The following is a 24,311-nucleotide window of genomic DNA, read 5'->3' as shown; positions in this document are numbered from 1 at the left end:
AAATTATCAGAGAATATGTGCTTAATCCCAACAAGAAATGCTGTTTCTTACTCATTATTGCCATGATTACGGGCAGTAACTTGTGACACAGGCCTTAGATGTTGGAGAGCTGCACAAGGCAGTGATCCTGCTAGTCAGTACAATGAATATAAAGCCAGGTCTTGGTAGAGCAGTCATGGCCTAAGAAACTCAGCAGGAACAGTGATGCTACATGCAGGCAGGATGCATTTCTGATTGTATGTGTTCTCTTTCAGTGTATATCTCCATTTGTGTTTCTTTGTACATATCAAGGGACCCCAGTGATGGATAGGGATGTTTCTATTTCCTCTGGATGTTCCTGACAGGCCATCCATCCTTGAACAATTTGGCAGTGCCCTCAGAACACAAAAAGGCTGAGAAAAAAGATGGGCCACACAACTGACAGTTGCCTTAATGAAAGACTCATCGGAGGCTCCAGGCAGCCATGAGACATGAGACAAGTTTCACTGTCTTGGATGGATGGAAGAATAACACGCTGTCAGGTATGGGTGGTCATTGAAGCAGGAGGAGATTATGAGATTAGTAGGCAACAAGTTTTGGGTGATGGAGCTCTGGTCAACCGAGGCTGCTTTGGAGATATAGCCTAGTCTGAGGGTTACTGGTAATGGAGACGTTTCATTTAATATGGCGGGGACAGAAAAGATGTGCAACAGATTGATTTTATGTAGAAGCAGTTTCAGTGTAATTACGTTACATTTAGTAAACTGAATTGGAATTGATGATTTTTATGTTGTTTTGTAGAGCTTTAGTCAGTGTTAATGTGGTTTTTTTTAATAGAAACATGTTAGATTACATTTTAATGGCAGTAATCTTGTAATTTCTTACCGTCTGAAAAAACTGAACTCATAATTATTTTTGGAGAATTGAACAGCCCTTTGAAATAAAGTTATATACGTTGGTTGTGTTGTCCAGTGTTTGTATAATCTACTTTTCATTCACCACTAAGTGCATTTACTTTTTGCACAGCAAGTTGATATTGGTAGCATATTCATAACCCACAACATGATTTTTCCTTACAGTGAAGCATTTAGCTGAAAGCTGAAAAGTACTATAAGGTCCTCCCTGTGGGTCCGGTCCCCAGTTCCTGCGCCTGGCCCTCTGTGGCAGAGTGGATGCCATTCATGGAGGGGTCTGGTGGGCGACCATTGGGGCTGGGTCCTCTTGTGACACTGGAGGTATGCCCCGACACTCTGGTTGTCCTAAGTGGTGTCCTTCCTGGGCTTTGGGTCTGTTCACTTTCCCTCGGCTTGTGTGTTTCCAGGGGTTCCTTTTCCTGCATGACCAAGCTAAATAGAAAAGGACTTAAGCACAGAAAAAAAGTGCTTGGTGAATGCAACATGTTGCATAAAGCACTTTAAGTGCTCAAGGAGAGTAGAAAAGTGCTTTATAAGAAGCAGTCCATTTACCATTTACAACACTACCTATAAAGGAAATGGAATTAGCCCTTACATTAGGATTGTGGAAGGTCACATGCACATGATCACAAACTGAAAAGAAAAGAGAGAGATAGCAGGGGTGATAGAACCTTGTACTAGTGTCTGAAAGCTAACATACACGTATCATCACATTAGTGCAAAACTATCCAAATACTTTGCAATGTAAACACTGTCCTCTCTGCCTTCTGGCTAGCTGACCTGAATTACCTAACCCTACATTTTTCTAGTATGCAGCTGTATGCCAAGGAGTCATGGGGAGAAAGCAAGACTGCATGTATACATACCACCGAAATCAGTGAGGTAAGGTTCTGGGATGCTGGCAAGCATGGAGATTTATACTGGCCAGCTTCATAGAGTCGTTTTTGGTCTATGTAGCAGCTCTATAACTGCAACCTAACCTTCTTGGCAGTAACTTGCTCGCTGTGATGGATGGATGTGTTTAAGTCAGGTTAAAAGTCCACTCCCAGCCACTCTGTGAGACAAACAGTATTTAATCTTGAATCCTGAAAGGCTGCCGGTAATATAGCTATTGCTGGGCTTGATGAACAAAGTCAGGAGACTTGCTCCATTGAGTCGAGGCTGGATGGATGAAACCCTTTCTCCTGTCCCACTCCTCAGATTACCCACCTGCTCTGATCATGGGCAGCGTGCACAATTGCATTAGCTGTCGCTCTCTACTATTAAGGCTTGCAAATGAATCTGAACGATAGCGCAGAGTCACCGCAACAGACTTCCAAATTTGTTTTGACTCTCCTTGATGTCATTTCCATGTTGTAAGTAATTGCTTTCGCTTTTCCGAGAGCTGTTTGTGTGTTTCCCAATGGGAGCGGGCCAAAAACAAAGCCAGGTAATAAAAGCAGCATTAGCAGGGCAATTAGGCTACGGTCCTGCTTCGGCAAAACAAATCATTTCATCGCATCTTTGACAATAGGGCATCACGGCTCTTCTGAGTAGCAATATTTCATAGCCAATTTCCTGCGCCTCAGCTTTATTCACCAACTTTTGTCAATAAATCACACCTCATATCCATATTTATTGAGCTGAGAGTTGGAGGCCAGGAGTGCTGGGCCCAGATAATGAAGACAGCGTGGACTGAAATCTCTCCGAGGTTTAGCACTTCCCACTGATACTCATTCTTCGGATGCATATACAGACCTTGCAAAACTGACTTGATGCCAGATCCATGTCTTGGTGATCAGATAGGCAATAAATTATTTTGACTTACATGAATTCACATGTGTATGCTTTGTTCATTTTCATGGCGCGATTTGTAAATAATACTACAGACCACTTTCAAGTACTTTGTATTTAGTGAGGAATGTATTCCGAACGTAGGAACTGTTGTGTTGTCCCAAAATTGCTTAGCGTGTTACATACCAAATCCTGCTAGGACTAAATCTTGCAGAATTCAATCCTGCAGTATCTTTGAGTGGAGATAACAGGCATGGTTCTGTAGACAATATATGCCCTCCGCATCCGTATCCATGCATGAATAGTCCTGCTCTCACTATAAGAGAAAGTAGGATTATGTGTCTTAGCTTTTAGAGTCTGATTTTCCTCCCCGCCTGCCCTTTTCTTCTCTCTGCAGAAGGTCACCTGAAGGAGGCAATCCCTATTCCTCTCTGTTTTCTCTTTTATCTGAGGGGCTTTGTGGCCAGCACTGGACCCCCATCCACTGATCACTAAAGCAAAAGCTGTAGCGCAAACTGAGAAGCAGAGGAGAACAGCTCGATGCATGAGATTGCTGCCTTTTATCCCCCTGGTGTGAATAGCAAAATGAGTGCCTTACTATAAAGCACGGGACGGGATTTAAAATATGTATGAGTTCTGGTTTTCTAATACATTGAGCAAACTTACTTATAGGATGGAATCGCTGTTCCCTCCCAGATTCAGAGCAAATGTGTGTGTAGCATGGGACAGGCGAGTGTTCCAACACCCAGGGGATATGAAGATATATTTACACTCTCTTGTTTTCTGCTGTTTTATGCCTGTTGTTTACATACAGTGCTGAAGAATATCATGGGTACGCCCCAAAGGGAGATGCCACCTGCTATCTACCCCCTTGTATTGTGGCTGTTTGACCATGAGATGAGGTTGCTCTATGTTTTACAGCTACAAAGTATAACTTTGTTTTTGAGCATTTAACTAAGTGAGATGTAACAGTGTAACTGCTATTTGACAAATGTTGCTGGTTGATACCAAACTTGATGCCAGAGGCATTTGGCAGAGATGATGCATGCTTCTACTTGGCTGAATGACTGATGGGACAGTAAAAAATGAATCACCTCCAAGCAGGAGGAAGGGTTAGCCATGCTATTGAGGAACATTACCCCCCTCTGTATGTAATGAGACATACTTAAAACAGCAATCATCCCCTCCTTTGAACTCTGGGTCACAGTGTGGAATCAATCCCTCAGGTGATTGAAAAGAAAGGCCATATGTGAGCGAGAATGAGCATATTAACCAAGGTCACATGAGCTGCACACACTTTCTGCATGTGGAATGGATGTTCTTTCAGAACTGCTGAGTGTGATTAAATCTATGGCTTAGACTCACATTCAGGCCCTAAATCATCAGTCAGGTCATTACGTGAGCTATGAGGTCTTCTCCAAAGCTGTTTCTTTCAATTGAATTAGGGTATTATTCTGGATAATTTGCTTTGGAGATTAGCACTTCATACAGGCTACAGTGTTCATAATTGCTTTAGGATGAACAAGGAAGAATAATTTGAGACAGAGACATCGGAGTGGGTAGGAAGTAAATGTCTGGACAAAGAATTATTATTTTAGGTGTATTTGTATTGTTCCTACTTATTAAAAGCTGTATTTCAAAATTTAAAGTCAGTGTCAGCCATTTTCAGTTTTTCAATTTTCATTACTTTGTAGCTGATAGCTCATTGTTAGTTTTATATTTCCATGTGGAAAGCAAGACCTCACAAACCTCTTTCTTTTCCGTTGCTATCATCACAACTGGGCAGGGAGATGTGAGGTTTCATAACTTTATAACAGTGAACTTTAAAATGTAAAGTAATATACTGACTCATATGGAAGAACAGCTTTTGTTTCATTGTTTTTGTTAAATGTTCTGGTCTTGGCTGACCGTGTGTGTGTGTCATTGCAAAGCGTGGTTCTTTAGATAGCTCCTGTAAAATAAACTACAGCAAAGAAGTTTTATGTACATGGGCAGTTGTTTATTCAGCTGTCCATCTGTTGAAAATTTTTATCAATGTAATGATATCGTAACCATGTACAAGCCACAATACTTTACAGATGGGTAACAGGGGTCAAAATAAAGGCTCAGTGATGGATGTGGTCTAAGCCATGAGTACTAAAATAAAGAGGAGCAGGGATGGGGTCGCTCAGTCAAGAAAATACATTTAATTAAAAGTTATCAATTCATTTGCTTGTCGCTGAGAGAAATAAGAATTTGATCAGCTACAACGGAGCCAAAATTCTGGTTTCGCATATTGGCTGTGTGCCCATGTAACATACAGATTGCAGTTAATCAGTTAACAATTACAGATACTCCTGGTCTCAGCTTGTTATATGTATGAAGCACATCTGCTGACAGAATAATTTTCTTCCAATCCAGCCACTGCACCACTATGGGCAAGACCACAGAGCTCTTAAAGGATGTCAGGGACAAGGTTGTAGAGCTGCACAAGGCTGGGATGGGCTACAAAGACCATCATCAAGAAGCTCGGTGAGAAGGTGAAAACTGTTGATGCAATTATTTGGAAATTGAAGAAATATAAAATGAGCACTAATCGCCCTCAGTTTGGAGCTCCATGCAAGATCTTGCCTCATGGGTTGAGGATGACCATGAGAAAGATGGAGGATCAGCCCAAAACTATACTTGATCTGCTTTAATGATCTGAAGAGAGTTGGAGCAGAAGTCATCAAGAACACCTTTAGTATCACAATACTCCTTGCTTCTGCAAGGTCCCCCTGCTTAAGAAGGCACATGTACAGGCCTGTCTTAGGTTGGCCAGTGAATATCTAAATGACTCCATGAAGGCTTGGGAGAACGTGCTGTGGTGAAATGAAACCAAAACAATCGCTTTGGCATCATCTTCACCCACTGTTGTTGGAGGACAAGAAATCCCCATAGTCAAGCACAAAGGTGGAAACATCATGCATTGGGGCTATTTTTCTGTTAAAGGTTCAGAAAGACTTCGCCACACAATAGATGGGGCCATATAGTGCAAAATCTTGTACAAGAACATCCTTCCCTCAGACAGAACATTAAAGATCATGGATGGGTCCAGCATGACAACAACTCCGAAAAATATCGAGTCAAGGGCAACAAATGAGTGGCTAAAAAAGAAGCACACTTAGCCCCCATCCTCAGTTCTATAGAAAAGCTGTGGAGGGAGCTGAAGCTTTGAGTCAAGCGGCAGCCAATGAATCTAGAGGATTTAGAGTTTCTGTAAAGTGGTGTGGGTTAAAAAAAAAAAGAATTAGTGATCAACAACAAGAAACGTTTTACCTTTTGCTTGCCAACTAGGGTTTCTCCAGCAAATCTGTGTGAATAACTCCCGTTCTTGATCTAAGACCGTGATAAAATACCTCTCTGTTGTGATTTTAGCTTTAAGTTGGATAGGAAAGGCCCAGTGACATATACATATTCACCACGTAGAAGATAAATCCTTGCCGAGGGCAAAGACATCATGGAAAACAGAAAGCTATAGTGCTGTGGTAATGAACTGACAAGACCTGCTCTGCAACTGCACTTCCATAAACCCCCGAAGGCAATTTACGAGGTCAGAGTGACCAGAACACCTCACCCGTACACAGAGGACTACAACAGCCTTTCAGATCACAGTTATAGTGTCAGCTAACATGAGATGGCATGGCCTATTGGAATCATGTGTGACAGCCAGAAGCGCACAGGTCTGTGGACTGAATGCAGTAAATATTTGGCCAAGCCAGCATTGTCATCTGTTGATTGTTAACGCTTCCTCGCTGTGCCACTCTAACACTATAAATGTTTTCTGGGATCACTGCCAGAGACACAGCGTGTAAAATATATGATATATATATATATAATGATGTAATATTGAACACTCAGTTAGATGAACTTATAGCCAGAGGACAGTGGTTTCAATTATTCAGGGGAATGTAATTACAAACCTCAGCATCCAGGGTTGTGCAGTTTTGCCACAAGCAAAGATCATCCAGGGTCTGTTTTTATTGATATTCTCATTTTGCCAGAGTCAGGGATTTCAGCAATTCTACACCACAGATCGGCTGAACACAATTAGGGCAGCGTCTCCCATGAGAAGCTGGCCACATAGAGTGCCTGGATAACAAGCCCATACTGAATTAGTAATATGCTAAATAAACTACTGTTTGGATGGAAAACCCAATATGCCAAGAAATGGAGTTGCAAAAACTCAGTTAAGGAAATCTATGGGGTCTAAGAAGCATGCTGCTGATGCTATTGATTTAGGATTGCCAAGGTAATAAGGGATACCTTTTATTACACACTGCCTTAATATCTTTCTTGTTTGAAGTGATATATGATATATTAAGTTTTCAGAATTTAACTACAGAAAGGATTGAATGGCTTTACATAACTTTATACAATATTTCATACAAAATTTCATCAATAATATTCTACACTTTGGTTACTTACCTCTTTCTTCTCCGAAAATAAGAAGAAGACTGGTCACACTTTGTTGGTTAAAATGAACTGGGGGCCAGGGGTTGGGTAATTTTAGGCTTTGATGGCTAACTCACACCATTAGTCATCAAATAAATTCTGGCCACCCCTCTGGTCACACTACACAATCAATGATGAAGACTGTTAACCAGATGTTCGAGTCTCTCTCTAATGGGAATGACTATTCGTCCATGAGTTCTGCAGCTTTTCATGTCTATGTCTGCAACTGAGTGCAGTCCTTCAGGCACAATCACAGAAGCGGGGTTATCTCACGTGAAACTGCAGATTTTATATTGTTTTTCTGCTAAATTTCAAGACAATTGCAGATTGACTTACAGAATAATTATTTACTCTTTTTCTGTAAAAAACCTGACTTGTTATTCCCTTAGTCTAGTGTACTATCTATAAGTATGTGTATGTAAATATAATTACATTGTAATTTCAAATGAAACACGGCAAAATTCAACTACAGGAGCATTATGCCCATAATCATAGCCCATACTATAATGTGTTACCACCTGATGAACAGCTAGGCTGACTACCTCCTAGTCAGAAATCCCCCCCCCCCCCCCCTCAAAAAAAAACCCCAATCATCTACCTGTTGCTAACCAACAGACATGCCATTTTGTGCTAAATAAACAAGCTGTTGGCTCTTTCTTTTATATACCTTACACAAAGAGCTGTGTTCATCTTCTCATCTTAATGAAAGTCAAAATGGTGAACCATTCCTTTATTTATTTATTGTTTTGTATTCTACACCAAATCTGGAAGAAAAGCCCACACTGGCACCAAATTGAGCTCTGAAACTTTCCTTTAATCCTCTGATTAGCTCTTGAGGTTAACACTCCAGTCGGTGTGAAGGTGATTACAAAAGAAAGCTTAAATCGCTAAATTGCCTTTGGAGCCATTGGCTCCCTGTTGTTATTTTTATTTAAAAGTAGCAGTTGGATTTGCAAAGAAAGGAGGTGAAACAATGAGTGGTCATTGTTGTTAGCAGTCTTTACCTACTGAGCAATAGAGATGTTTCTTGTGCAAAATACAAGATGTCCTCGATGTATTTGTTTGTTTTCATGTCACTTCACAAGACCGTTTCCCTTGTCCTCCCTCCATTAATACAAATAAAACTGTATGGTGCAGCCTTGCATGAAAATGTAATCTTACTTTTATACCATCAGAGAATGCTTCGGTTGATTCAGGGCATCATCAACATGTACGTTATCCGGGTAATGCCGGTGATAGACCTTGAGAGCCTCTGTAGTGCAGAAAGCATTGAGTCTGTGTTTTAAAGGCAATAAAATCTCTCCAATATGCAGCTTATGTCTGCACTCACCTCTCACAAGCCTATGCTTCTCTTTCCACTTTGCTTGCAGTGGCAGTGGAGATGAAATACTGGCCCCCAGAAAGCCATTTGGCACCTAATTGAGCAATCCTATTACTTTTCTCTCCCTTTAGACTGTGACTTTCATTGCTTCAAAGCGATGGTTGAAAGCAGGTAAATGATTGTGTTACAGTAGGTGTGAGTATATGTGTATTTAAGTAACTTTGTTGTGACAGCCTGTATGTATACGTGTGTGGTGTTTGTCCACCCGTGTGCACCCAGATCCCCTCTTCTCACCTGAGCTACCTCAAATATTAAAAAATGATTGGGTTCAGAGATGGACCACATTCACCAGAAAAGACTCAATCTTAACTCCTCGTGTGGTGGTTGATAGAGAACCAGTTCACTATTTGTGACCTTGGAAACAACTTAAAAAAAAGATTCTGTTTTGTGGGTGAGACCTGACCTCACAGTATTGAAAGTGAATTTACTGGGATTTATTTTGTATTTATTTATTTATTTTATTAGGCTGCATCTTCGTAGGCATCTGGGAATGATTCATTACAGATACAGTTCGCACAAATGTTGGACTTTGATTCAGCCATGGGCACAGAAAAACAAAATGGGGAATTATTCTGCTAATAGCTTCATAACTTTGCAATAGTCTGAAATAGCTTTTCCTTCAAATTACTTCAAACAGACATAGAGCCAAGTCCTGAAGTCCATTAATCCAAAATTCAAAAATCCACAACTACTCCAAAAAAATCAGAGAGAGGCCAATATTTAAAACACAAGGAATTGGGTGGGGGTTTGTAATGATAAAAAAAGACTAATCGAATGCAGGTGTGGCACAGAAACAAGAAGGGGACTGAACAAAGGGTGGAAATGCAACTAAAACGTTTTAGGAAAGAAATTTCAAAATAAAACTGGAACTGACAAAATGGAAACCAACATTATAATACTGCTAGTTTACTTCCAAAAAGGTGAAAAAGTAAGCAAAGGCCAGAATTTTGTGACTTTTATAGGTCAAGCTGGATCAAAACAATTGGTAAACCAGCATGTTTGACCTAATTCATTTAGATTTGTTTGCTTTAACTCTGGACCCCTGAAATGTGCCCATAAATGCAGACAGGTTGGGCAGCTCTCAAGTACAATTAGCTTAGAACACTTAGAACACCTTCTCATTCAAGTTCAAGTTCTGGACTTCTATTTATAGCAAAGATGGCAGAGATTGCCACAGGTTTAGATGCAGAGCACTTCCTTTGTTATCTTTTAAAACACTCCTATCAGTGTAAGAACGTACAGACTTTCCTGCATGCCTGTTAAAACTGTACATCCCTAGTTTTGTTCCAGTTGAATCAAGTGCATGTAACTTGTAATTTCCTTTGAAAATGTAAAAGGCATGTGATTAGTTCAATATTTTTTCTCAGGATTTCCATAATTAGGCTCCCTGACCAGAATCTTATTTCAATCTTTGCTGGTTTAAGATATGCACAGACATTCTTTAGAGATGATTAAATAATCTTCAATCAGCATTTAACCAGGAGGGTGTCATGTGGGAATTGGAAATGGAATCTCGTGGGGAGATGTCTGTCCTTTGTTAGATGATGCACACACTGGCTTTGTGCGTGTGCATACTTGTGCGGATGTATTCCTGATTGGCTACATTTATGTGCCTCCTTCTTCTTTTGATCAGTTGTTAGTTTCCCTATTTTGCGGACATGCTGGTAGACTAGATGAAACATAGGCTTGTGGTGTACTGTGTGATCATGAGGGTACGCACTTCAGTTTTACATATTAGCATTTCAAAAGAAAAACTACAGCCAATACATGGTTAAGAAGCTATGTAGGCGAGAGTGTAGCTAGCAGTGCTCCATTAATTATAGACATTTGTAAAACAGAATGTGACATGATGCTTTGGAGCCAGCTATGCTCCTCATACCTAATGTTGTGTCTATGTTATTGCCACTGCAAGCTGGAAACCTAACATGACTAATGTTGCATTTTCATGTGTGTGCTCTGGTTTTATCTTTGTCTCCGTAGGGGCTCATCAGGGCTTTAGATGTGTGGCTACCACAGAGCAGCTGTCCGTGCCCATCCATTGTCCCGCATTTTATATAATCAGATAAACAGAAAATGGGGGAGAAAGTCTTTTTTTTTTTCTTTTGCTGTAGCAGGTCATGGTGAGCGTGCAGCGCACCTTACTGCATAATTCAGCAGGCTTGATTAGTTAAATTTCCCAGGTTTATTTATTCTATTTCAATGTGCCTTGAAATCCCATTCACTGTGGAAGTTCTGAACGGGAATGCAGGTTTTTGCTCATTTAGTTATTAATTCAGAAGTAGAGCCACACGATGGACGACTGCTTTCAGCTTCAATTTGTTTGAACAATATAAATGATTTTGACTCAGCTCATTTCCTTTGCCTCTGCCTGCTAATGTCTTGATCCATCCAAGGATAGCCTAGAACCTCTAATTACTCTCTGTGCTATTGATGTATTAGCTCTCATTCAATGATAAAGAAAAGACTGGGTCCCTAAATTGAATTGTCAACTCTCCTCTCTCTGAAACATTAATGCTATTCCTACTGTCTTTTTGCTGCCTTTTCACAACTAACTCACTTCATTAAATCTGAGCATTTTCAAGGCTGATGTCTGTGATTTATTTTTATCAGAGATTTCTGCGAATTCCTAGAAAATCTGTGACAAATGTCTCTCTCTGCATCCCTTACACTGCTTTGTGTTTGACTGTAGGTCATGGCTGTTAAGGGCCAGCTATGGCTCGAAGGGACCCAGAGTCTTATCAGTCCCAGCAGCCCTCTTTATGGGCCACAGAGCCTCTGTGGGCTTGGAGCCGCACACATACTGGGACTGATGCTCAGCCTGCTGGGCCTGGTGTCTGCCTACATAAGACCCAAAGCAAAACATCCTAGCTGCTGTCCCAACAGTACCCAGTAATGTATAAACCAGCTACTGCAAAGTTTAAAACATCCTTCATTATTTCTCAGTGATAAACTGTAATCTCATTTTATCATACACTTACACATTTATACACATACTGCATAAATTGTACTGCACACACATGGCATACTACCACGAATTAAAGCAAAAGTAGAACACACCATTAGAGAGAGGAAGTGGGATATGCCCAGTGGCCAAACCATCACTAGTTATCACAAAGGTGGAAACCCAATTTGCAGTTTGGTCCAGTGGCTCTGAGAGCATTTTAGGGCGTCAATTACTTCAACCACTTACACTCCGGCTGTAATTGCAGCAGACCAGGGGAGGATGTTTATTCATGCGGCCATGCATTGACGGCCTTTCACCCGTGTGCGTCTCTGCTGAATATTTATCTCTGCACTCCAGTGATACCCAGATACACAGACAAGCTTACAGAAGACCCCCTACCTGACTAAATCCATAGATGCAATCTTCCCTAAATTATTAGCTTTGCTTCGCCATATAGCTAACGCTATGAATCTATATCGGTAAAGCCAGGCGAACCTCGCAGCTGGCAAAATATGAGATCTCAAGGTTGGGATTTCAAAAGGAGGATAAAATCAGAGGCACAATATTTGTTTTTTAGCGCTTTTGTTTTCAATCTGTAGTTGCATGTAATTATAAATCCCCAGATATTAAAAAAAAAATGACTATTTTCTCCCATGAACGGAGAGGAAAGGAACAGAAGTGTGCTACAGCAATGAAAGGACTATGTTTTTTTAACACGCCTCGAGCTCCACGCCCAGTCTGTCTGCACGTGGCCACATGCTGGGAGTGATAATGGCTGGACATGGCCCTCTCTCTGGTAGTCAGCTGGTCTCTGTCCTCAGCCAGAGAAATGGAGGGGGCAAGGGGAGAAAGGCAGGGTGCATTTCTGTGTAGACAGCACTCAATAGACTGGTGTTGACAGCTGAGCCGGTGACAGGCTGGATTAAACCCTGGGTTGCCATTTAGAGTTTACCTTGGGTAACCTGACCCAGTGCCTTTTCCCCAAGGCCATTACTATGATTTTAAATGAGTTTGCACTGAGGGGAAAAAAGGATGTTTACACATCCCATGTAAGTTACTTGGGAATAATAATATAGCATTTCAAGGGAACCATTTTACTGCTCATACCCCAAATCCAGCAGCTTTTGTTCAGTCAGAACTCGGGAATTGTAATGGACATAGAAGGATCTGATATAGTGAAGAATACGTATTAGCGCTTTTCATCTAGTCATCTTTGTATTTTGCAAGTTGGGCTGTCTGCTTTGTACGTTACATTTTTCTGTGCATCTCTCATGTATTCTTGCCTTGCTTTTCATGTTTTATTCAAATTCTGGTTTATATTTTTCTTATTTGGATGTTTGTATGTTTGTTTTGGACTTTAAATATGCTGGATGCTTCTCCTTACTTCACTTCACTATCCACGTAGCCTTGGATTCTATAATGTTTACAACATCTGTATCTGTATGAAAAATAAAATATAAATCTAACACCAATTTTTTTAAGCTAAGCAGTTGAGCATGTTTAGCTGCTTGGCTCAAATAGTATTAAGATATTCTAATATGGATGTTTTGTTGTTGTATCAAGCAATCAAGTGCATATTTCAGATCCATATACAGAGTTTTTCTTCCTAGTATCAGTCAACTCATGAAGGTACTTAATGCGATGAAATCAGGGTAGCGATAAAATTACTAACCACATATTACAGAACTTGACAGGTGAAGCACCTGTAACTAAGGGTGTATAATTTCGCAAGGAGTAAGCAATTTAGATGCATTTAATTAAAACTGGAGAAGATCTGACATTTGATTAAAGTATAAAATATTGGTATGCACCGCTATTCCCTCTTTCTCCTCTGTCTGTGTCACAGCTCACATAAGATAACATGATAATTGGAGGGAGAAGCCTCGCTTGCCAACTGTTTATTTTCATCTGTTTCCTTTTCCCTGTTAGCAAGTGATGTGCATTTTCTGAGACTGGCCAAACTGGTTAAGGATCACTGCCAGGGGACTGGCTTTGCTCAGAATGCCAGAAAACAGCCCGTTTCATCTTGTGAACAGTGAAGCGGCCAGGGTTAGCATGGAAAACAGATCAAAAGCAGGGCATCATCCAAGGTGACAATGACAGAGACTTCCTCATATCAACACTGACATACAAACCTCTTGCAAGTTGAACTGAGGGAGGTATGGGGACTATCTTCAACACCCAGAGGCAATACATACTGTCAGATAATCAATGAGTCTCTGTATGGTTTTGGAAGGAGAAACAGAAATTAAAAGAAGGGGGCATATAGAGCATGAGGGAAAACCTAGAGAGAGCCAAATTTAAGAAGGGACGAGGGAGCTCATGCCAGATGTGAGAGCATTAATTACATCCAATCAAAGGCAGTGCCAGCCTGGTGACAGTGGCAGACATGCAGGATGCACTCAAGGTCATTAGCTGCGTGCACACATGCACATACACAAATGCCAACACACTTGTGTCTGATGCACTGTCCCACGAGGCTCCGGGAGAGCTTTGAGAAGATATTGTTTCACACCATGAAATTAACTCCAGATTTCTAAGCGAGCAGGTCCTGAAAAATTCATCATCCCGTCCTATGCCACAGCGTTGCAGCCAGAAATATCCCTAACTGGCCACGGATTATGACTCTCTTTGGAAAAGAAACAAATTAAATGACATTAGCAAGTTAAATAAGTAGTCTATTAAACTGTTTAAGAGTTCTTGTTTCACTGTGTTAATGGTGCTATGGGTCTGTGGAGCCAGTGTTTTTGTACAGCTCTAAGAGGATTAGTGGTTGTTTACTACGGCTGGTGTCTGGGTAATGATGATAAGGCAGACAGTGCATGTTGCAGGTGTAGCAGTCACTGCCAGGCAAGGAAAGATGGCTTCTGGGGCACAGCAGCAAGGGATGAGCGCAAGTGACACATTGTGCCACAGGTTGTTTTCCGTGGATAATTCAGAAAAAACTAATTAACTTCTTATAGAGGCTGTTGTGGATGTTTTTGTGTGCAACTATGCGTATTTTGTAGATATTGCTACACACAGTAGGACAAAAACAGCAGCTTATCTGGACAATAAAATAAAATAAAAAATGAAGTAACAATCTTTTGGCTTTTGTTGAAAACATCTACCTGATGCTTTTGGTTCTGAAGCAATTAAATGAGAGTGTTGTCTTGTCACTTCACATACAAAGGTCGCCAACCTTTTAAAAATGCAGCATTTGTTATTGACCTGTATTTTTGCTTTGGACGCAACCTAAAATTAAATCTCTCTTTTTTTTTTTTATGTAGCGCATTCATAATAAAGTGGCGACATGCAAATTTATGTTTGATTAGTGTCTTACACGTGCCGGCTCAGCTGAGCAGAAGTAAAGATAGATGGAGTGGTGGTGACTGTCATCATTACAGCCTCTCTTTTCACCTGCTCCCTGGGGGATGCCGTATCATTGTGCTCACTCCAGCACTAATAGCCCTGTCTGAGAGCTAGCAAGCCACCTTTCGGAAGTAATGCTTCCTGTAGCAATTTAGGTTGCTGTTCATCTGTGGCATGTCCCATGCGTTGCTGGAAATTACATCAGAGTGCTGATGTGGAGAATTTGCCCCAAAGAATATGTATCTTCTGCAGACAGTTAGAATTATGAATGATGCACGCAGAACAAGTCAATCAGGTGACCATATCCCTAGAAGTAAGAATGCGCGCGTTTGCATGCATGACACGAACGTGCGCCTGGTGAGCTCGCTGTGTTTTCTGCTGAACACACAACAACTGCCAAACAATCAGAATTCCAACAACGTCCTGCTGCAACCTCCATGTCTGTTCCTGAAATCTTGCATTGTGCTTTACACGTATGTGAATTTTAACCACTTTATTGACCTCAGGAACACTCCAGTCTATTTTCACCTCTCACTGACCCTTCAGGCAGAACAGGGAGTGCTGTAAAATCCCCTCAGCCACCTCAGTTAGGCTTGGCTGCATAAAGAAGGAGAGCTCTCTTTGACTGCTCAGGCTGTGGATTACTCCTCAATATGGGATTACGCTCCAATGAATGAGTGCAGACACAATACCAGCAGTTCAGCTCTGAAATATACAACAGAGATTTAGCTATAGAGCTGCAATGGAATATCTGCTGATCGGGTATCACTTGATGTAGCTGGGCACTGCTTTCTCTCTTTTGTACCATCTCTGTTGCCTTAATCGTGGTCTCTCAAGATGCTCACTTAATGAGATGCCATGTCTCCAAAATGTATAATATGCATAATCCTGACTGACAGGTTTTTTTTCCCAGTCTCGCTCCCTCGTGAAATCATCAGTGGGTCTTTGAAATATCAGTCACAAAACGCAGTGAATAGGGATACTGACCTTAACAGCGGAGGGTCAACTTTCAAGATTATCTGTACCTGCCATCCTAAAGTGATTTTTACCAGAAGAGTGAATCTATTGCTCTTTCTGCAGCTCTGTCTTTCATTCAGCGGGTATTTCGACTGCCCTGTGGAGTGAAGAAACTGACAATTTAAGTTCACTCAAGCAATCAATAAACCATTCATATTATCCCTACATATAGGTTAGCACAGCTAGCCATATTCCGAAAGTCTTGCTGTAACTGTTAAATAAGATGTGCAGATTTTTACACCTGATAAAATGCCAGAATATGTAACGCTGCAGGCTACTACCTTTCTGTAGTACATTTTCTATAGTTTTTCTATTCTATCATCATAATTGGTCCTTATAAATCAAATGAATTAATTAGTTAACACAAGTGATGAGTGTAAAGCAACCCAAAGTTGTGCAGATGGCTCAAACCATGAATTTAAAAAAAGAAGAAGTAGAAGAAGGAAGTATCCTTCCTGGCTGAGATCATAGATGAATCACTGTGTTTTACATAGTTTCTCTAAACGAGTCTTTCCTTCATGTTTGGATCCGTGCCTTACATTTAGGTCTCAAAGATGTAACAGGGACTGTGTATGGCTGCCATGTTATTCACCACCCAGTCAGCCTGATTATATGTCATGTCGTGTTGCCAAAATCATTTAGAGATGAATTACATTTTCAAAGAACATAGCTGCTTCTGAAGGCATCATGAAAAAGTTAGGGAGAAAACTTTTTTTCCCCTAATTTGGAGTTGGTATCCAACAGCCCTGCAAAAAAAATCTGTTTTTCATGTGATAGATGTGTAAGGTCCACAGTTCATGTTAAAAATTCTCTTTTACAACATCGTCCTTGTTATGGGCATTCATGTTGATATGAGTTTAGGTTTGTTTTGAATTTCTTAAAAAGACAGAGACATTTACTTTTATTAAGACTGATAAAATGAAAGTTATAGGATTTATTTGGAACAAGGCTTGAAAACATATACAGTACCCTGTGCGTTATGGTATACAGCTTAAACTAAGTGAGCTGTTTAGTATGTTTTCATACTTGCAAAAACATTTGCACATTTTCAAATCAGCAAATTGTCTCTGAAGACATGTAAAAAGATATGTACAGTAAACACAAGTACAATGACAATCAAGGCCTTTTACACAACTCTAAAATGTAATCTTGAAGCTTCTTAAAGTATAATTTTGTTTTTCATCTCGGGCAAAATATTGTACTTTGAAGTTGTTATAAGACTTCTTTGACAGAGTTTGAGTCGCTGTTTTCATACCTTTTTATGTCTTTGTACTAAGCTAAACATGTGCCAGAGCTTTCTTTGTACTGACTGACATGAAATAGATATTGATCTTCAAATCTAACTCCGGGAAAGACGGCAAAGTGGTGCATTTCACAAAATGTCAGTTTGTTCCTTTTAAGTGAAAATGCTGACTATTATTTCTGTTACAGACAAGTACTATGACAAGATTTAGTGTGAGTGCAGGTTAATGTAGATCATGTGCTGTAGATGCTTAAGCTCAGTCTTTAAGGTTATCCGGTCGTTAAGTGATGACACGACGAATCCTACTTCCGGGTCTAAAGTAGTCTGCGTTTAATATGGCTTTTGTGTTGTTAACATGTTTAATGTTTTGTATTTTCTTCTATTTGATCTCAAAAAGCTCCTGAAACAGTCAGTGATCCCTGTTGACCTCCCTCGGCTTTTATTACCACTAATCATTTATTTAAGCTCAGTTTTTAAAACCTTAGGATGTAGCTACAGCCCAGCCCATGCAGCAGTATATGAATGACTAACCTCGTATTGTGGATGGATTATCTCAGTTGTTCTCTGGCTGAAGTTTGGTCCTTTTACAGCATCCTGCCATGCGATTACATTTGTTCCTGACCACCGAGAACACTCACGTTAACTTTTATCGAGTGGAAAAAAAGTTAGCTTGTTTATATTATGCTAACATAGCTGTGTCGCTAGCGGTCACGTAGCACATCATTATATACCAGCTAGCCCAACTTCAGTAACCCTACAAACGTCACTGCTGTTTAGTTTTCTGTCTTCATTTATGCTGGAAGTGATAACAAAGCTGTACGTTTGAATCTGTTTCCAAAACCCCGCAGTCAGGACATGCTATATTGTATTTAGATAGAAGCTAGCGAGCTAACTCCCTGCTAACTTCTAACTCCGTTAAATGTCATAAATGTCCGTTTTCATGGATGCCTGGATGTTAACCTCTGGGTGGTCTTGGGTCAATTTGTGCCATTTTTCATTGTTCGTATACACGCCATTTGCACTGTGTTGAACGGAATATAGCCAACTTTCCCAAAAAAAAGTCTGGTTATGTTACGGGTCCCAGATGTGAAGACCACAATAACAAAAAGAATACAAATCTGTAAAAATAAAGGTAGAGTCTCAGAGAAAGAATCACAGGAGCACTCGTGTCTTTTCCCGAATTGCATCTCTTATTTCAGATCAACAAATATAATTTACATCCAGTGCTTTCACTTGTCAGATATGCTCAATAACTGTAAAAGGTAAATAAAAGGCATTTGGCAAATATATGCATCTATGGTCATTACATTTCTCCAGTTTACACTGTTAACCACACTATTCCTTCACTCATTTACATCAGCAGTGCAGATAGCATATAATGCCTTAAACGTCTTATTGCTCTTTCTCACATATAGGGCAAACTCAAAATAGCTTATCCACAAATCTGATATAAGTGCATAAATCTTACTAGATTAGACAAAACACACCTGGATGTATTACTTTGCAATGTAACAACATAAATGTACATTCATTCTTAGCTTATTCTTAACATTTCCACATCACTTGAACCATAAAGTATATATAAGATATTTTAATCTCGAATAATCTGATGTCAGGGCCTTTACAGTTAAATTGGAGCACCACACACACATATTTGCTTGTTAAATGGAGTTTACCAAGTTTAAATACATCCCGCGGGCTGGCGAACTCTCGCGGTAACTCTCGCGATAACTCGCGGTAACTCTCGCGAGACTTGGGGCTGCGCGGCTCGGCTTTACCACCGCTGCGGTGCCGCGCTTCAGTAATTTTCAACTAAACCCCACTTAAGGTTACATCGGCGGTGTCAACATAACTCTCAGTAAACACCGAAGTAGAACAAGGCACAAAACCCTCATACACTGTATTTTTAAGACGATACTGACCTGTAAAAATAAAGGTAGAGTCTCAGAGAAAGAATCACAGGAGCACTCGTGTCTTTTCCCGAATTGCATCTGAGAGGACAGGAAGTTGGTCCGCTCTAGGCAACCGCGGGCGAACGACTACAGTGTCAACAGTTCCGCTTATTATTTCTCACTTTTACTCTCCTCAATTGTTATGGACTACACGTAATGAATGTAAAATAATAATTGTCTTAATTGCTGACATATGTTTTTCTTAAAAATAATAAAATTTCCCAAAATGTGGTAGCACATTTGTGTTCACCACACGCTCCCCAACAGCAAAAGTGGCTCCTGACACTTAACTTGAATTATAAAAAAAACCTTTAAACTAACAAAGTCTCTTTACAGAAGTCCCTGGAATATTCCTCTTGCCCAGGTGTCCTTAGACTTCAGGCATTCTTCTTCCTGAGATTTCTGTTCGATTCAATAGCAAGGAACAACATATGAAACAGGTAAGTAAGGGCTAAGGGTGAGGGGAGAGGGGTAGGGGGGTTGGGAGTAGAGAAGAGGGTAGTAGAGGGAAGGATATGGCGAAGGTTGGACGTTGATGGTGTTAACCGCAGGATGAGCCTGATAGGCTGGTTGACCCAAGGATGGGTAGGTGAAGAATGTGGTGGGACGTCTCTGCCTGCTGGACTGCCTAAGATGAGATGGTGGCTCTGGATGGATGTCATCCCCTGGCTCCACCCTGGGTTCTGGCTCTGGGTCAGGAAGCTCTACTGGATCAGGACTGGACTCAGTGACGTCAACTTCTTCTTGAACCTGAGGCATCTCCTGATCGTCACTTAGTTGAGGTAGGTCTGGGTCTCTTAACACAATTAGATCCTCTTCCGGAACCATGGCACTTTTTTTTCTAGGTTGGACACGAGCCCTTAAGACTTGTCCTAGTTCACTTGGACCGGAGCTCCGTTGCGCTCCACTTGGAACTGGTGTGACTGGAGAATGGCCCCCTCGAGGGTATCTGGGTACACCAAGCCAGTACAATGGCTCACCCTCTTCCGAGTCAGTTGTGTCAGGGTTCGGCTCTGGTGTCATTGGTCTTCCGGTGGACTTCTTGTTTCTCTTGTGTGGTCTTGTAGCCTGACTTTGGATAATGTCCACTGGCAAGTCATTCACTTGTAACAACAAGTTCCTGTGCAAGGTGCGAACAGGACGGCCTCCCGCCTCTGGACTCACTTTGTAGACGGGGTTGTCGCCCACTTGCTCCCTCACAATGTAGACCGTTTGCTCCCAGTAGGGTCTCAGTTTGCCAGGACCCCCCCTTTCACTCAGGTTTCGTACCAGTACTCGGTCTCCTGCCTGTAGCATTACTCCTTTGCATCTTTTGTCATAGTTTGCTTTGCCTTTGGAACTTGACTGTTGACTGTTTGCATTTGCAATGCGGTATGCTTCTGTCATCTTCCCTTTCCATCTTTCGGCATACCCATGTGGTGTCTCAGTGTTGTTTTCTGCCATGAGACCAAAGAGAAGGTCTACTGGAAGACGAGGGTGTCGACCATACAAGAGGTAGTACGGAGAGAAGCCAGTCGATTCATGCTTGGTACAGTTGTAAGCATGGATAACATGGGGTAGATGTTCCTTCCAATTTTGTTTCTCCTTTTCTCCCAGTGTACGCAGCATCTGTAACAGGGTGCGATTCAGTCTTTCAGTAGGGTTGCATTGGGGATGGTAGGGGGATGTCCTTGAGTGACCAACGCCTGCGAGTTCTCTTAGGGACTTGAATAACTGATTCTCGAACTCGCGACCCTGGTCGTGGTGGAGCTTGGAGGGGTAGCCGAATTTGGGAATGTAGTCATTGAAGAGGCGGTCTGCCGCGGTCTTTGCGGCCTTATTCTTGGTGGGATACGCTTGTGCGAACCTGGTAAAATGGTCTACAACAACCAGTATATATTCAAACCCACCTTTACAAGACTCTAAGTGCAGGAAGTCAATGCAAACAAGCTCAAGAGGGGAGCTGGATGTTATGCTACCCATGGGTGCTCTCTCGTGTGTCGTTGGCTTCTTCTGCTTGATGCACTGACACTTCCTTGTGACGTACTCTTCAATTTCTCTCTTCATGAAAGGCCAATAGAACCGCTCTCGAGCCAGGTTCAAGACTTTCTCCACGCCGACATGGCCCATGTTGTTGTGGAGGTGTGTGAGAGCTACCTGTCTGTAGAGAGTAGGTAGGACCAGCTGCTTGCGTCCTGTAGTCTTTCTATAGAGAAGGTCATTCTCCATGTGCAGCCGACTCCACTCTCTCAACAGTCTCTTTGTGTTAGTGTCAGCCTTGTCATCTTCTGTTGGTCTTATGTCCTTCTCTACCATGTCAATGACTTTTCCGATTGCTGGATCTGCTCTCTGCGATTGTACAAGTTGGTCATGACTGATTGACTGTAGGGGTTCTTTGATGGGTAGGTTTGGTGCGGTGAGGTTAAGGGCTGCAATCCATGCTACGTCTCCTTGCTTCGCTCTTCTGCTCCCTTCCCAAACTGCACATACGGCTTCCTCCGACAGTTCCTCTGAGCACTCTCCCATGAACCTCTCAATGTCAAGTGGGCAACGTGACAGCACATCTGCATCAATGTTTACTTTTCCCGGCCGATATTTGATGTCGAAGTGGAAATCTGCCAATTGTCCGACCCAACGGTGTCCAACTGCATTGAGCTTTGCTGTGCTGAGGACATATGTCAAGGGATTGTTATCTGTAAAAATGGTGAAATGTGGAGCATAGTAGAGGTAATCCTTAAACTTGTCACAAACTGCCCACTTGAGGGCGAGAAACTCTAGTTTTCCGCTGTGCAAGTGGTAGTTTTGTTCAGCAGGTGTGAGCGTGCGAGACCCATACCCAATCACTCTCATCTTGCCTTGTTGGTTCTGATATAGGACGGCACCAAGGCCCCTCTGGGATGCGTCCGTGTGCAATATAAAAGGGCGGGTGAAATCAGGGTACGCTAACACTGGTGGCTGAGTGAGCATGCCGATCAAGCGCTCAAGGATCTCTTGGTGTTCTTTGTTCCACTGTATCAGGGCTCGAGAAGGCTGCTGAGTGTGTTTTGCTCTGCCTCTAGTTGGCTTTGGTGGCAGTGTGTTGGACGGGACTTGGAGCAAGTCATACAACGGTTTGGCTATGCGGGAGAAGTCCTGCACATACGTCCGATAGTAGCTTAGGAATCCCAAAAGCTGCCTGACTTCTCCGACGGTCTGTGGCCTTTTGTGTTTGAGTGCCTGTACTGCCTCGGTATCTTTGGGGTCCACCTTTACTCCATCTGCAGATACCAATCGGCCGACATAGCGAACCTCTTTACGGAACAGCTCACACTTCTCGGGTTTTAGCTTTACACCATGCCGTTGTAGGGCTTGGAGGACTTTCTGTAGCACTTGGACATGTTCGTCAAACGACTTGGAAAAACAAAGCACGTCGTCAAGGTAAGGGATACAGCACTCGTCTCTGAGGGTGTCAAGCATTTCTTCCATGCTCCGTTGGAAGGCTGCTGGGGCATTAGACAGTCCAAAGGGTATCCTCACCCATTCATAGAGGCCCCACGGGGTAGTGAATGCCGTCAGGTACCTTGAGCCTTCTGCGATGAAACCTTGATGATAAGCTTTACCCTGATCCAGGATCGAGAACCAGCTGTAACCACCTAGCGAGTCTGTGAGATCCTGGATCCGGGGGAGTGGGTGTCTGTCTGGCACAGTCTTATTGTTTAAGAGACGATAATCGATGCACAAACGTAAAGACCCATCCTTCTTCCTTACGCAAATGACTGGAGCAGCATACGGCGACTGTGACTTCACTACCCATCCCTTGACAATCAGCTCTTGAATATACTCCTTTACTTCCCTGTAGAGGGGTTTAGGGATAGAAGCATAGGCCCTCTGGACTGGTGTATCATCTTTGAGCCTGATTTCCATTTGTAGTGAAGGGATACAGCCTATGTCTGTGCTGCTACGAGAGAACGCCTCACACTCTTCCCTTAACACCTTTTCAACTGACTTCTGTTGGTCCGGACTCAGGTGGCTAAGATCAACTGGGGGTAGCCATGACTCAGTGGACAGTTCAGAAACAGGGGTGGCTGCGCTTACCTCAGCTATGGTGATGGGGCTCTGTGTGGGTTGAGTCAGCTCTGATGTGTTTGTGGGTCGGTCTGCCTCAATAACTTTAGCGACATGTTGAATAGTACCCAGGGCTGTTCCCTTCGGTAGAATTATTTCGTGTTTGGAGTGGTTAGAGATGGGGACCTTAACAAATGGCCTTTGAGGGTTGTTGATCTCAAGGAGCCCTTCCCCAACACTCAGGTGTCTCAAGGCAGTGTTCTCGTCGGGTTCGTACAGCACCAGGGGGTCACAAATGTCAAAACTTTGGGGTACTCTGCACCACACTTGGACTGCTTTTCCAGCAGGAATGGTCACATTGCTCTTCCCAATTCTCACTGTGGCTGGGTCACATTCTGCTCTTTGTGGTACTTGTATGAAGTTTACCATAGCCATCACTTGCTCTTCGTCTGTACCAAAAGCTTTGCGTAGGAGACTATACAATAGAGCACTGGCCTCTCGGTCTGACTCTTGTGTTTGGATAATGGCGCCAAGCACGTTCGCTCCCAGGAGGGGCTGAGGGAGTGACAGCTTACTGACAAGGAAAGGGGCTTGCACAGTAAGATTGGGATCTTCGTGACCAGCGAGAGTGACTGTAAGTTCAACCCACCCATCATAAGGAACTGCTTGTCCGTTAACCGCATAAACTTCAAGTCCATCATTTAACAGCTCTTGGAGGGGTCGCACCTGATAGTTAGGAATAAACCGCTGAACCCACTGTCTGTCCACTAAACTCACTTGTGAGCCAGAATCAAATAACACTGTCACTGGATAGCCACCAATCAAACACTTGAGGAGGCTTTTCTTTCCAACTAGGGGGACTTTACAGCTGTTTGGTGTTAAACTTTGGCAAGAGGTTACCTGTTGCTTTCTCTGGTCTCGCTTTGGCTGCTTTCTTTTTAGCTTACTGCGACGTCTTGCACACTCAGTAGTAAGCTGTGCAGAGGAGGACCTTACTGGCTGGGACTGTGACTCTGCGCCGGCCTCTGGCTGTCCCTCGACAGAGACCAATTCCAGTTTCCCTGAGTTTTGGTCCGCTTTAAACATCCCACCGCTCGGTGTCCTGACTCGCAGCATACAAAGCAATGACTACAGTCCTGCAAGTTCTGTTCAGTACACTTTGGACAAAGGAACGCTTTCTTTTGAGGAGGTCTGTTGGGGTTGGCTGGGGTTTGGAAAAGCGGGTTGGGAGGTGGTTGTGGGGACAGCTGGCAAGGCTTTG

General features: G+C 42.3%; 1 long non-coding RNA gene across 1 annotated transcript in view; it reads right to left on the bottom strand.

Annotated features, from left to right (window-relative positions):
- Window positions 1-1,115: 1,115 nt before the first annotated feature.
- The window catches only part of LOC308389587, a 39,657-nt gene continuing 16,461 nt past the window's right edge, over window positions 1,116-24,311 (bottom strand). Inside the window, exons 2-3 of the long non-coding RNA XR_013970309.1 lie at window positions 1,489-1,526; window positions 1,116-1,340 (exon numbers count right to left, since the gene is read on the bottom strand). This is a non-coding gene — a long non-coding RNA (uncharacterized lncRNA). The remainder of the gene's footprint in view (window positions 1,341-1,488; window positions 1,527-24,311) is intronic.

The sequence above is a fragment of the Rhamphochromis sp. 'chilingali' genome (assembly GCF_963969265.1).
Source record: "Rhamphochromis sp. 'chilingali' genome assembly, chromosome: 21".
Lineage (NCBI taxonomy): Eukaryota > Metazoa > Chordata > Actinopteri > Cichliformes > Cichlidae > Rhamphochromis > Rhamphochromis sp. 'chilingali'.
Note: the sequence above shows the minus strand (reverse complement) of the source record. Positions and strands in the feature narration are given on the sequence as shown.